Here is a 15,694-nt window from a genome sequence, read left to right as displayed (position 1 = left end):
TTAGTCAAGGAGTGGGGATTCTCTTTGGCTATACAAGAACATAACGTATTTGGGACTAGAACCTTGAGGAAAGATAGATTTAAAGATTGGGTGGTGTTGTTATGGGCCTTTATAGGTGCAAAATCAGCTTGCAAATCAGCCTTTTGATGAGGAAATTATTGAGGATGTAGTGGATGAGGAGAGAGAAGCCATTGAAAAATCTAGGTGTATGCCAAAATGGCTTGTGCAAACATTGAGAAATAGCAAGTTGGTAGCACCTTTACCTAGCAGAACTCGTGCAGGTTCTCATTATGCATATTATTCTCATGTGGATCATGTTCTCATTTCTACTTTATGTAATGAGGAGGAACCTGTTTCCTTTGAGGAAGCATCTCATGACACCTTTCACTGCTTCCCAATGCTTCTTGCCAGGGTTGGCCATGTATCTAGAAACCACTCCCACTGCAAATGCAATGTCCGGCCTAGTAGCAACCATGGCATACATGAGACTGCCACAAGCTGAAGCATACGGAATCTTGGCCATATCAGCCCTGTCTCTATCCGACTGTGGGCTGTCCATAGCACTGAGTTTCACATATGGAGGCAAAGGAGTACTAGTCTTCTTCCCCCCGTCCATATTGAACCTCTGCAAGACTTTGCTAATGTATTCCTTCTGAGACAAATACAACACATGCTGATTTCTGTCCCGAAGTATCCGCATTCAAAAAAGATGAAAAAAGTACTATTTTTGGCCTCCACCTAGTTGCAAGAATGATGATATGGAAAGTGATAGGAGAATTTGGAGGCATTAAATGAGGGTGATTTGGTGGAGAAGTGGAGGCAGTAAATGAGGGAGAAAAAGATGACACATTTAAGGGGATAGAGGTTTTGGCGAGAAATGGAGGTTGAAATTTGATTTTTTGACATATATATATATATATATATATATATATATATATATATATGGGTATGGGATAAGTTTCAAAGCCAAAAAACTTACTAAATGAAAAAAAAATCACTATTTTGGCCCCCCCTAAGTTACGAGCTTGGTGATGTCAAAAGTGCTTCCTAGAAAGAGAAATGAAGAGAGAGAAAATGACTACTTTAGACCCTAAACTTTTGGTTGCGAATTATAGGCTAAAAAGGAAAAATTAAAGGCTCCAAGTAGGCCTCTTTATTGCCCTTGTCTCCTTAAGAATGCTCAAAATTAGCTTTAATCCCTAAAAAATAGGAATCCTTTACAAGGCCCAAAAGATGTCCAAAGGCTACCTAATGTTATACTTGAGCCCATGACCAAGGTCCTAAACCTAAGCTAAAGTTTTTGCTTCATGTAAGATTCCTCCCCAGCCTTCGAGGTATACAGGAGTAAGAATCTCCCTTTCTGATCTTATAATTATTCCCTCTCTAAAATAAAAGAAAGTTCTGTTTAACAAAGGAAGACCCTTTTCCTAGAATACTCCTCAAGAGTCCCACCTGTTTTAAGGATTCAGAACAATGAGTTCAGAAGTGAGAATCGATGTTTTGGATATCAAGGTTTTGGTCTTCATTCGAGTACGGCCCAAAAGAAGTTCTTTATCTCTTGGGGAGTATATGAAGTTATCCCCCAGATATTGTGAGCCTTATATCTGAATTCAATGAAAGTAGGTGACTTAGCCTACAAGCTTCTTTTATCTCTTCATCTCAAAATTCTTAATGCCTTCTATAGAAAAATGTGTCAAACCCAAATAATGGAAAGACGGTAAAACTTCAGTGGCAAGTTACCGTTGGCTTCTAAGTTACGCTAGCTCCTTCCTTTATATAAGTCGTAACTTTTACTTGTCGCTCACAGTAATCTTACTTCCATCGATCTCCTTTCTTTCTTAATCTCCTTCATGGCTTGGCAACAAGAACTAGTTTTATCCATAATGATTCCTCACCTTCAAGACGCAAGTGAATCTGTGAAGAAGGATTTTATAGAGCAGTATGAGCGCTCACTTTTCCCTCACTTGGGAACTTCTGTAGCGCAAACCAAATGGCGGACCTATCAAAACATAACTAGGGTAACACCCTGGAGTCAGCAGCACTTTCGTAACAATGTCCGCTTGGCCATGGTTATTGAAGCTTTGGGTTTGGGTCCCCGATACTACTGCGTCATGAGATCAAGGCATCCTGGGTTTTCTGAGCGGGTCTTCTTACTGGCGTGTTTTCTTCCTCATGAGAAGATATGCCTTTACCCCGTTTTTGGCTTGCCTCTCAGAGGTCCTTTTGTTAGAACACCTCATACCACTGAGATAGGCGCAGCAATAACCCACAGAATCATTCCCATAGATGAGTTACCTTATACTTGTGCAGCTTGTGAGGACTGCTTTTGTGATCATATGATGGACGGGCTTATGGAAGTGTAAAGAGTTATTCTATCTTTACTGTATAAGTTCCGAGAATGAATAAAGTTTAAATCTTGTTCTTATTTTGAATCTTGCTCTCTTTAAGACGTTTCTTGGTGGTTAATCTTGATTAAAATTTTTCTCTAAGTCTCATATTCGTGAATCTTGCGAAATTATCACAAGTTGCGAGATGAGGACATCTCGCGTTTTTTAAGTGGGGTAGAATGTAAGATTCCTCCCCCGTCCCCTTTTTGATGTCTAGTATCTTTCCCTGTAATCAATCCCTCTTCAGAAATATAAAGACCTTGTTTCTATCTGTTTTAGCCTAGAGAGAGAGAGAAAATATTCTAGAGAGAGAATATTCAGATTTTGAATATTTTTGGATAGAAAAATATCTCTTCTAATTCAGATGAGTTCCCCTGAAACAGAAATTCAAAAAGAATTTTTCAATGTGCAATTAGAATTAATTGAAAATAGGTATAAAGAACCTTAGCCTAAGGGTCTAGATTTTCAGAAATCTTTAGACTATGGTCCAATTAAGGTTCCTATGGACCAATAGCATCAATCCATGTGTAGGAAAGAGATAAATCCAAATTTGTAAAAAGAAGATACCCAAAAATGAGTAAATGCTCACATAAGGTGAAGAGTTGAAAATGTACAAGGTTTATTAGTAAAAAACTATGAGCAATATTAAAAATATGAGATATTTTGGGTATCCAAAAATGAGTAAATGCTCACATAAGATGAAGAGTTGAAAATGTACAAGGTTTATTAGTAAAAAACTATGAGCAATATTAAAATGATGCCATTATGACACATATGTAAGGAAGGGGAATTCTTTAAAGGAGGTGCATATTTCACATAAGATGAAGAGTTGAAAATGTACAAGGTTTATTAGTAAAAAACTATGAGCAATATTAAAATGATTCCATTATGACACATATGTAAGGAAGGGAAATTCTTTAAAGGAGGTGCATATTTCACATGCTTGAATGAGTTTTAAACTCATAAAAATTGAGATATTTCATCTCTCCTCTCTCCTCATTCAAGTCTAGTTCCAAAAAGTTAGCTTAACTGACCTAAAAATGGTCAAATATTGACCAAACTGATTTAGAAAATTCTAGAATCAGTTTGTTTGGTTAGGAGCTCAATTTTTCCTATAAATAGAAGCCTCCCCCTTGTTGAAAAATAGATAGTGTTTATGCATCGTTACTCTACTCCACCTAAGCCAAGAACTGTGAATTCATTTAATAATTCACTAGTTTTTGGAGCTTCCCTCTTTCTTCAATCCCCATTAGTGGCTCCATCAACATACTTAACCAATTGATTGGTTGGGGGCCTCTACCGTGAATAAAGAATCAAGCAAGTTGTAAGGTAATTAATGAATATTGATCTTTCTATAATTTCTCAATGTTTCTCTCTTCTCAACCCCTCTCAAGCTTGAGAAGTTTAATTGGTATGGTTTTTTTTAAATGCTATTGAAGTTTGAATAGTAGTGAAGAGTTACATAATTTAATAAATGCTATTGAAGTTAATTTTCATTTATGTTTAAATTCTAATGATTCTTATGTAAATTCTCTCTCTCACTCAAGAAATGGTCATACTCATGACCCATTCTCAATCCAAATCAAGCTTTTCATAAAGCTTTTCCTTAACCCAAGATTAAGCTATGCTTGAGGCCAAATTAATGGCTTTTTCTTATGCTTTTAGTTTATGTATATTGATGATTCAATCCATTATGGATTAAGGATCCAATTAGAGAATCATTTTAATTATTTCCTTAATGATAAGCTTTATCCCTTAGAAAAATTGAGATTTATCAGTCATAGCAGCGGAGCTATGGCAAAAATTTTATAAAAATTATGCATAAAAAATTTTCATTCAAAGCATAAAAAGAGGACTTCCTACCATATTCTAGGAATCATCATCCTAGATTAATTGAAAGAATTTCATTATAATCATGGAGAAATTGAATTATAATATTATGCATAAAGGATAAATTTTTATATCAAAAGTGTTATTTTTACCATTTTTATTTTCATGCATAGAAGTATGCATAATGGATAAATTTTTATATCAAAAGTGTTACTTTTATCATTTTTACTTTCATGCATAGAAGTATGCATAAAGGATAAATTTTTATATCAAAAGTGTTATTTTTACCATTTCTATTTTCATGCATAGAAGTATGCATAATGGATAAATTTTTATATCAAAAGTGTTACTTTTATCATTTTTATTTCATACATAAAAGTATGCATAAAAGAAAATTTTTATATCAAAAGTGTTACTTTTATCATTTTTAATTTTCATGCATAGAAGTATGCATAAAGGAAAATTTTTATATCAAAAGTGTTACTTTTATCATTTTTAATTTTCATGCATAAAAGTATGCATAAAGGAAAAATTTTTATATCAAAAGTGTTACTTTTATCATATTGGATTTCATGCATATAGGTATGCATAAAAGATATTCTTTTTATACTAAAAGTATGATTTTCCTCATAAATGGATTTTATGCTTAACTTAGATGCATAAGAGAAATTCTTTTATTCTAAAAGTATAATTCCCTACCAAATTGAAATCATGCATAAGAAGATGCATAAAAGATTGATTTTAATTTTGAAAGTGTTAGTCTCCTTAAATGGAATTTATGTATAAATAAATGTGTAGAGAAATCTTATATCAAATAAAAGAATTCTCTTTTTTTTTTAAAAAGATATGAAATGTGATAAGATGTGATAAGAGGTGTATGAGATGTGATAAGAATTGATAAGATGCGTATGGAAAGTGATAGGATGTGATAAGAGGTGTGATAAGAGGTGATAAGATGCTTATGAAATAAGTTAGGATGTGATAAGATGAATTAAGATGTGTATGGGGGGATGAGGTAAGAAGTGTATGTGATAGGATAAGATGTATATGGGTTGTGATAGGGCGAGAATGGATGTGATGTAAAAGATTAGATGTGAAGGTATATGGGGTTATATAAATGGGAATGTGAAAATGGATGTATGTATGTAGATGTTTGGATATGGAGATGGGAGTGTGGATGCATGAACATGAAAATGGATATATGCATGAAGATGTATATGCATAGATGTAAATGTGGATGTAGATGTGGATGTATAGATGTGAATGGATGTGGATGTATAGATGTGAATGGAAATGTGGATGTGGATGTATGTATGTATGTGGATGTAGATGTGGATGTATAGATGTGAATGGGAATGGGGATGTGGATGTATGTGAATGTGAATGTAGATGTGGATGTATGTGAATGTGAATGTAGATGTGAATGTGGAATGTGGATGTATAGATGTGGATGTATGGGAATGTGGATGTGGATGTATGTGAATGTGAATGTAGATGTGGATGTATAGATGTGAATGTGGAATGTGGATGTGGATGTATGTATGTATGTGGATGTAGATGTGGATGTATGGATGTGTATGTATGAATGTGGATATGGGATGTGGATGTATAAATGAGGATGTGAAAATGGAGGTAAGCATGTAGATGTGGATGCATGTATGTGAATGTGAATTTAGATGTGAATGTGGAATGTGGATGTATAGATGTGGATGTATGGGAATGTGGATGTGGATGTATGTGAATGTGAATGTAGATGTGGATGTATAGATGTGAATGTGGAATGTGGATGTGGATGTATGTATGTATGTGGATGTAGATGTGGATGTATGGATGTGTATGTATGAATGTGGATATGGGATGTGGATGTATAAATGAGGATGTGAAAATGGAGGTAAGCATGTAGATGTGGATGCATGGATGTGAATGTGGATGTGGATGTGGATGTGGATATGGATGTGTATGTATGAATGTGGATATGGGATGTGGATGTATAAATGAGGATGTGAAAATGGAGATAAGCATGTAGATGTGGATGTATGGATGTGAATGTGGATGTGGATGTGGATGTATGGATGTGGATATGGATGTGAATATATGATATGTGATGTGAAGGAATCTGAAGTGAAGAGATAGAAAAGGAGGTGATTGGATGAGTACACATATACATGGAATGTGGAATAAGTAATGTGGATTAATGAGGGATAATGTGGAAAAATGAGAGTTCATATAGAAACTGTATTTGTAAACTGTTTGTAAATGCTGTTTGTAAATGGCTGTTTTATGTCAAGAATGCTGGGGAAGCATTTTGACCGTCTTGTGATTAAGGTCGTGGAGACCTAACTGATAAAGTTGCAACTGCTGACGGAGAGTCAATGGAGGACGTCTCGCGTAGCAAGGTCGACCGAGGTCTTGACCAGCCTCGGTTCGATTAAAATGGTGAGCTTCCGGTACGGTGGATGAGGGACCAAGGAAGCGGCCTATGAGTGAAGCGCTAGGTCACCTGCGAAGGATCCTAGAGGGTGCTGACCATACGGTGCTCGGGCTCTGGGTCGCCTAGGATACCCACGCGTGCGTCGAGGAAGATATTGGGACAAGGAGTAAGAGTTGTTTTGTGAAACCGGGCATGGATCTGGTTGACTGACCTTGCTGGTCCTCAACGGATGAGTCCATGGCTCTTTTATATGGATCTGTTGGTTGATCTTGCTGATCTTCAACGAGAGTCCATCTTGATAAGTGATTATATTGTTGAGTATTATGGGCTAGGAACTATTGAAACGGCCCCTGTGTGGACAGGTGGTGAGCGTTCTAGTTGCCAATGATGCCATAGATACTCTGATGAAGGAATGATGGGAAATTATGAATCAACTGGATAAATTGGGAGATTGTGATCAGTGGTACTATGGTTTCATTAAAGGATTGTTTTAAAGTTAGCTGATGCTAAGAAAAAGGCAATTTTCATATTGGGTGTGTAAGTGGTGTGGCTAGTTTTATGTTTGCATGAAATTCCGGCTAGGGGGCCTTGGAACTCTTTTCCTTGGTACCCGGGACAAAACCTAACCAAATTCCAAATTGGATCCCATCACTACAGTGGTTGGGCGGTTGGCTAACCCATGGAATCGGATGGGGTTAGGCTGGACTGATGGATCCGTAAATCGAGACTCAATTTCTGTTATTACGATAGATAAAGTAAATCCCGGATAGTAATTGTTCTATGGATAGGAATCAACGGCTGTGCCTCCTTGGTGGGGAAAAAAGCGTTGATCCCAATGATCCAAGTGCAAGTTTCTTCCTTGATCTGACCAAGTATCTTTATAGATACAGTCGGATCTGTTTGATCAGTAAGGGTTTTGACTACGTTAGAGTAAAAATTATCCTGGTGGAATCGCCCGTGTTTTCCGGATAAGGGAAGTTTTTCCGGGTCTGGTTTTGGAAAAACCGACGGATTAGTCTTTTGTCCGGATATCCGTGGACGAGGCCCCGAGTGTGGGACCCTGCCTCGCGCAAGAAGTGCTACTTCCGCTGCTAGTACCCCGAATCCGTTGCGCGGTGGGAACAGGGATCTCACAGTTGGTATCAGAGCATTTGGTTAATAAAGATCAACTGAGAAGACAAATATGTCAAAAATTTATCAAGAAGCACAAAAAGGTTGTAATTGTGTGATATAATTCATACAATTTGATATTCAAACTGAAATTCGTAATTTGGTAATTGGGTCTTCAGATGGAAGTATCACAATTATATAGGATCCCTGACTTGCTTGAGGCCTAGACATGATGGTATTTACCTTATAATTCCAAGAACCACGACTAACCGTATATACCGAGAGTATACTGCAGCTCTTTACTGACAGTATATACGAGTAAATCTAAGACTTGAAAGTATAAGCGTTAATGCTATCCAGATGATGAATTCGAATGTGGTTGATATGATTTTTAATTCTGTTTGAGAATTGATGAATTGAATTGGATTCTGATTGAAAATTCTGATTGAAAAATGATGATTTCTGAAATTAGTTGAAATATAAAAATCTGAACAAAACCACAATGAGGATGAATGGGACGAGTCCCAGTGATGATATTCATAACTGGAATGATGATAATGAATTCAGCAAATCACTATGAGATTAGTGGGTTGTGCTGTCAAATTGTTACTGTTAACACTTGATCAGTAGATCAAGTTAAGGGATGACAAATTGAGAACTTGCTTGACTGAAATTCCCGTGGAGGAATGTTCAGAAGGAAATTTTTCGGTCTAATGGACCATTATCATGTTAAAGATATGAATGATATGATCTGAATATTAATGATGAGTTCTATATAAGGGATATTTATCCCAGTGTTCTGTTGGGTTGACCAGAATATAAGGAACCCAAAATAAAATTGGATGTTAAGAAAAAGAGTTGTCCTCGACCTTGCGAGATGAGGACATCTCGCACTTTTTAAGTGGGGTAGAATGTAAGATTCCTCCCCAGCCTTCGAGGTATACAGGAGTAAGAATCTCCCTTTCTGATCTTATAATTATTCCCTCTCTAAAATAAAAGAAAGTTCTGTTTAACAAAGGAAGACCCTTTTCCTAGAATACTCCTCAAGAGTCCCACCTGTTTTAAGGATTCAGAACAATGAGTTCAGAAGTGAGAATCGATGTTTTGGATATCAAGGTTTTGGTCTTCATTCGAGTACGGCCCAAAAGAAGTTCTTTATCTCTTGGGGAGTATATGAAGTTATCCCCCAGATATTGTGAGCCTTATATCTGAATTCAATGAAAGTAGGTGACTTAGCCTACAAGCTTCTTTTATCTCTTCATCTCAAAATTCTTAATGCCTTCTATAGAAAAATGTGTCAAACCCAAATAATGGAAAGACGGTAAAACTTCAGTGGCAAGTTACCGTTGGCTTCTAAGTTACGCTAGCTCCTTCCTTTATATAAGTCGTAACTTTTACTTGTCGCTCACAATAATCTTACTTCCATCGATCTCCTTTCTTTCTTAATCTCCTTCATGGCTTGGCAACAAGAACTAGTTTTATCCATAATGATTCCTCACCTTCAAGACGCAAGTGAATCTGTGAAGAAGGATTTTATAGAGCAGTATGAGCGCTCACTTTTCCCTCACTTGGGAACTTCTGTAGCGCAAACCAAATGGCGGACCTATCAAAACATAACTAGGGTAACACCCTGGAGTCAGCAGCACTTTCGTAACAATGTCCGCTTGGCCATGGTTATTGAAGCTTTGGGTTTGGGTCCCCGATACTACTGCGTCATGAGATCAAGGCATCCTGGGTTTTCTGAGCGGGTCTTCTTACTGGCGTGTTTTCTTCCTCATGAGAAGATATGCCTTTACCCCGTTTTTGGCTTGCCTCTCAGAGGTCCTTTTGTTAGAACACCTCATACCACTGAGATAGGCGCAGCAATAACCCACAGAATCATTCCCATAGATGAGTTACCTTATACTTGTGCAGCTTGTGAGGACTGCTTTTGTGATCATATGATGGACGGGCTTATGGAAGTGTAAAGAGTTATTCTATCTTTACTGTATAAGTTCCGAGAATGAATAAAGTTTAAATCTTGTTCTTATTTTGAATCTTGCTCTCTTTAAGACGTTTCTTGGTGGTTAATCTTGATTAAAATTTTTCTCTAAGTCTCATATTCGTGAATCTTGCGAAATTATCACAAGTTGCGAGATGAGGACATCTCGCGTTTTTTAAGTGGGGTAGAATGTAAGATTCCTCCCCCGTCCCCTTTTTGATGTCTAGTATCTTTCCCTGTAATCAATCCCTCTTCAGAAATATAAAGACCTTGTTTCTATCTGTTTTAGCCTAGAGAGAGAGAGAAAATATTCTAGAGAGAGAATATTCAGATTTTGAATATTTTTGGATAGAAAAATATCTCTTCTAATTCAGATGAGTTCCCCTGAAACAGAAATTCAAAAAGAATTTTTCAATGTGCAATTAGAATTAATTGAAAATAGGTATAAAGAACCTTAGCCTAAGGGTCTAGATTTTCAGAAATCTTTAGACTATGGTCCAATTAAGGTTCCTATGGACCAATAGCATCAATCCATGTGTAGGGAAGAGATAAATCCAAATTTGTAAAAAGAAGATACCCAAAAATGAGTAAATGCTCACATAAGGTGAAGAGTTGAAAATGTACAAGGTTTATTAGTAAAAAACTATGAGCAATATTAAAAATATGAGATATTTTGGGTATCCAAAAATGAGTAAATGCTCACATAAGATGAAGAGTTGAAAATGTACAAGGTTTATTAGTAAAAAACTATGAGCAATATTAAAATGATGCCATTATGACACATATGTAAGGAAGGGGAATTCTTTAAAGGAGGTGCATATTTCACATAAGATGAAGAGTTGAAAATGTACAAGGTTTATTAGTAAAAAACTATGAGCAATATTAAAATGATTCCATTATGACACATATGTAAGGAAGGGGAATTCTTTAAAGGAGGTGCATATTTCACATGCTTGAATGAGTTTTAAACTCATAAAAATTGAGATATTTCATCTCTCCTCTCTCCTCATTCAAGTCTAGTTCCAAAAAGTTAGCTTAACTGACCTAAAAATGGTCAAATATTGACCAAACTGATTTAGAAAATTCTAGAATCAGTTTGTTTGGTTAGGAGCTCAATTTTTCCTATAAATAGAAGCCTCCCCCTTGTTGAAAAATAGATAGTGTTTATGCATCGTTACTCTACTCCACCTAAGCCAAGAACTGTGAATTCATTTAATAATTCACTAGTTTTTGGAGCTTCCCTCTTTCTTCAATCCCCATTAGTGGCTCCATCAACATACTTAACCAATTGATTGGTTGGGGGCCTCTACCGTGAACAAAGAATCAAGCAAGTTGTAAGGTAATTAATGAATATTGATCTTTCTATAATTTCTCAATGTTTCTCTCTTCTCAACCCCTCTCAAGCTTGAGAAGTTTAATTGGTATGGTTTTTTTTAAATGCTATTGAAGTTTGAATAGTAGTGAAGAGTTACATAATTTAATAAATGCTATTGAAGTTAATTTTCATTTATGTTTAAATTCTAATGATTCTTATGTAAATTCTCTCTCTCACTCAAGAAATGGTCATACTCATGACCCATTCTCAATCCAAATCAAGCTTTTCATAAAGCTTTTCCTTAACCCAAGATTAAGCTATGCTTGAGGCCAAATTAATGGCTTTTTCTTATGCTTTTAGTTTATGTATATTGATGATTCAATCCATTATGGATTAAGGATCCAATTAGAGAATCATTTTAATTATTTCCTTAATGATAAGCTTTATCCCTTAGAAAAATTGAGATTTATCAGTCATAGCAGCGGAGCTATGGCAAAAATTTTATAAAAATTATGCATAAAAAATTTTCATTCAAAGCATAAAAAGAGGACTTCCTACCATATTCTAGGAATCATCATCCTAGATTAATTGAAAGAATTTCATTATAATCATGGAGAAATTGAATTATAATATTATGCATAAAGGATAAATTTTTATATCAAAAGTGTTATTTTTACCATTTTTATTTTCATGCATAGAAGTATGCATAATGGATAAATTTTTATATCAAAAGTGTTACTTTTATCATTTTTACTTTCATGCATAGAAGTATGCATAAAGGATAAATTTTTATATCAAAAGTGTTATTTTTACCATTTCTATTTTCATGCATAGAAGTATGCATAATGGATAAATTTTTATATCAAAAGTGTTACTTTTATCATTTTTATTTCATACATAAAAGTATGCATAAAAGAAAATTTTTATATCAAAAGTGTTACTTTTATCATTTTTAATTTTCATGCATAGAAGTATGCATAAAGGAAAATTTTTATATCAAAAGTGTTACTTTTATCATTTTTAATTTTCATGCATAAAAGTATGCATAAAGGAAAAATTTTTATATCAAAAGTGTTACTTTTATCATATTGGATTTCATGCATATAGGTATGCATAAAAGATATTCTTTTTATACTAAAAGTATGATTTTTCTCATAAATGGATTTTATGCTTAACTTAGATGCATAAGAGAAATTCTTTTATTCTAAAAGTATAATTCCCTACCAAATTGAAATCATGCATAAGAAGATGCATAAAAGATTGATTTTAATTTTGAAAGTGTTAGTCTCCTTAAATGGAATTTATGTATAAATAAATGTGTAGAGAAATCTTATATCAAATAAAAGAATTCTCTTTTTTTTTAAAAAAGATATGAAATGTGATAAGATGTGATAAGAGGTGTATGAGATGTGATAAGAATTGATAAGATGCGTATGGAAAGTGATAGGATGTGATAAGAGGTGTGATAAGAGGTGATAAGATGCTTATGAAATAAGTTAGGATGTGATAAGATGAATTAAGATGTGTATGGGGGGATGAGGTAAGAAGTGTATGTGATAGGATAAGATGTATATGGGTTGTGATAGGGCGAGAATGGATGTGATGTAAAAGATTAGATGTGAAGGTATATGGGGTTATATAAATGGGAATGTGAAAATGGATGTATGTATGTAGATGTTTGGATATGGAGATGGGAGTGTGGATGCATGAACATGAAAATGGATATATGCATGAAGATGTATATGCATAGATGTAAATGTGGATGTAGATGTGGATGTATAGATGTGAATGGATGTGGATGTATAGATGTGAATGGAAATGTGGATGTGGATGTATGTATGTATGTGGATGTAGATGTGGATGTATAGATGTGAATGGGAATGGGGATGTGGATGTATGTGAATGTGAATGTAGATGTGGATGTATGTGAATGTGAATGTAGATGTGAATGTGGAATGTGGATGTATAGATGTGGATGTATGGGAATGTGGATGTGGATGTATGTGAATGTGAATGTAGATGTGGATGTATAGATGTGAATGTGGAATGTGGATGTGGATGTATGTATGTATGTGGATGTAGATGTGGATGTATGGATGTGTATGTATGAATGTGGATATGGGATGTGGATGTATAAATGAGGATGTGAAAATGGAGGTAAGCATGTAGATGTGGATGCATGTATGTGAATGTGAATTTAGATGTGAATGTGGAATGTGGATGTATAGATGTGGATGTATGGGAATGTGGATGTGGATGTATGTGAATGTGAATGTAGATGTGGATGTATAGATGTGAATGTGGAATGTGGATGTGGATGTATGTATGTATGTGGATGTAGATGTGGATGTATGGATGTGTATGTATGAATGTGGATATGGGATGTGGATGTATAAATGAGGATGTGAAAATGGAGGTAAGCATGTAGATGTGGATGCATGGATGTGAATGTGGATGTGGATGTGGATGTGGATATGGATGTGTATGTATGAATGTGGATATGGGATGTGGATGTATAAATGAGGATGTGAAAATGGAGATAAGCATGTAGATGTGGATGTATGGATGTGAATGTGGATGTGGATGTGGATGTATGGATGTGGATATGGATGTGAATATATGATATGTGATGTGAAGGAATCTGAAGTGAAGAGATGGAAAAGGAGGTGATTGGATGAGTACACATATACATGGAATGTGGAATAAGTAATGTGGATTAATGAGGGATAATGTGGAAAAATGAGAGTTCATATAGAAACTGTATTTGTAAACTGTTTGTAAATGCTGTTTGTAAATGGCTGTTTTATGTCAAGAATGCTGGGGAAGCATTTTGACCGTCTTGTGATTAAGGTCGTGGAGACCTAACTGATAAAGTTGCAACTGCTGACGGAGAGTCAATGGAGGACGTCTCGCGTAGCAAGGTCGACCGAGGTCTTGACCAGCCTCGGTTCGATTAAAATGGTGAGCTTCCGGTACGGTGGATGAGGGACCAAGGAAGCGGCCTATGAGTGAAGCGCTATGTGAGATCCCTGTTCCCACCGCGCAACGGATTCGGGGTACTAGCAGCGGAAGTAGCACTTCTTGCGCGAGGCAGGGTCCCACACTCGGAGCCTCGTCCACGGATATCCGGACAAAAGACTAATCCGTCGGTTTTTCCAAAACCAGACCCGGAAAAACTTCCCTTATCCGGAAAGCACGGGCGATTCCACCAGGATAATTTTTACTCTAACGTAGTCAAAACTCTTACTGATCAAACAGATCCGACTGCATCTATAAAGATACTTGGTCAGATCAAGGAAGAAACTTGCACTTGGATCATTGGGATCAACGCTTTTTTCCCCACCAAGGAGGCACAGCCGTTGATTCCTATCCATAGAACAATTACTATCCGGGATTTACTTTATCTATCGTAATAACAGAAATTGAGTCTCGATTTACGGATCCATCAGTCCAGCCTAACCCCATCCGATCCCATGGGTTAGCCAACCGCCCAACCACTGTAGTGATGGGATCCAATTTGGAATTTGGTTAGGTTTTGTCCCGGGTACCAAGGAAAAGAGTTCCAAGGCCCCCTAGCCGGAATTTCATGCAAACATAAAACTAGCCACACCACTTACACACCCAATATGAAAATTACCTTTTTCTTAGCATCAGCTAACTTTAAAACAATCCTTTAATGAAACCATAGTACCACTGATCACAATCTCCCAATTTATCCAGTTGATTCATAATTTCCCATCATTCCTTCATCAGAGTATCTATGGCATCATTGGCAACTAGAACGCTCACCACCTGTCCACACAGGGGCCGTTTCAATAGTTCCTAGCCCATAATACTCAACAATATAATCACTTATCAAGATGGACTCTCGTTGAAGATCAGCAAGATCAACCAACAGATCCATATAAAAGAGCCATGGACTCATCCGTTGAGGACCAGCAAGGTCAGTCAACCAGATCCATGCCCGGTTCCAGAAAACAACTCTTACTCCTTGTTCCAATATCTTCCTCGACGCACGCGTGGGTATCCTGGGCGACCCAGAGCCCGAGCACCGTATGGTCAGCACCCTCTAGGATCCTTCGCAGGTGACCTAGCGCTTCACTCATAGGCCGCTTCCTTGGTCCCTCATCCACCGTACCGGAAGCTCACCATTTTAATCGAACCGAGGCTGGTCAAGACCTCGGCCGACCTTGCTACGCGAGACGTCCTCCATTGACTCTCCGTCAGCAGTTGCAACTTTATCAGTTAGGTCTCCACGACCTTAATCACAAGACGGTCAAAATGCTTTCCCAGCATTCTTGACATAAAACAGCCATTTACAAACAGCATTTACAAACAGTTTACAAATACAATTTCAATATTAACTCTCATTTTTCCACATTATCCCTCATACAATCCACATTACTTATTCCACATTTCATTTATATGTGTACTCATCCAATCATATCATTTTCCATCTCTTCACTTCAGATTCCTTCACATCACATATCATATATTCACATCCATATCCACATCCATACATCCACATCCACATCCACATTCACATCCATACATCCACATCCCATATCCACATTCATACATACACATCCATATCCACATCCATATCCGCATTCATACATACACATCCATATCCACATCCA

The sequence above is a fragment of the Cibotium barometz genome, chromosome 18 (assembly GCF_041138505.1).
Source record: "Cibotium barometz isolate CiBa-2024 chromosome 18, ASM4113850v1, whole genome shotgun sequence".
In the NCBI taxonomy this organism is placed as follows: Eukaryota; Viridiplantae; Streptophyta; class Polypodiopsida; order Cyatheales; family Cibotiaceae; genus Cibotium; species Cibotium barometz.
Note: the sequence above shows the minus strand (reverse complement) of the source record.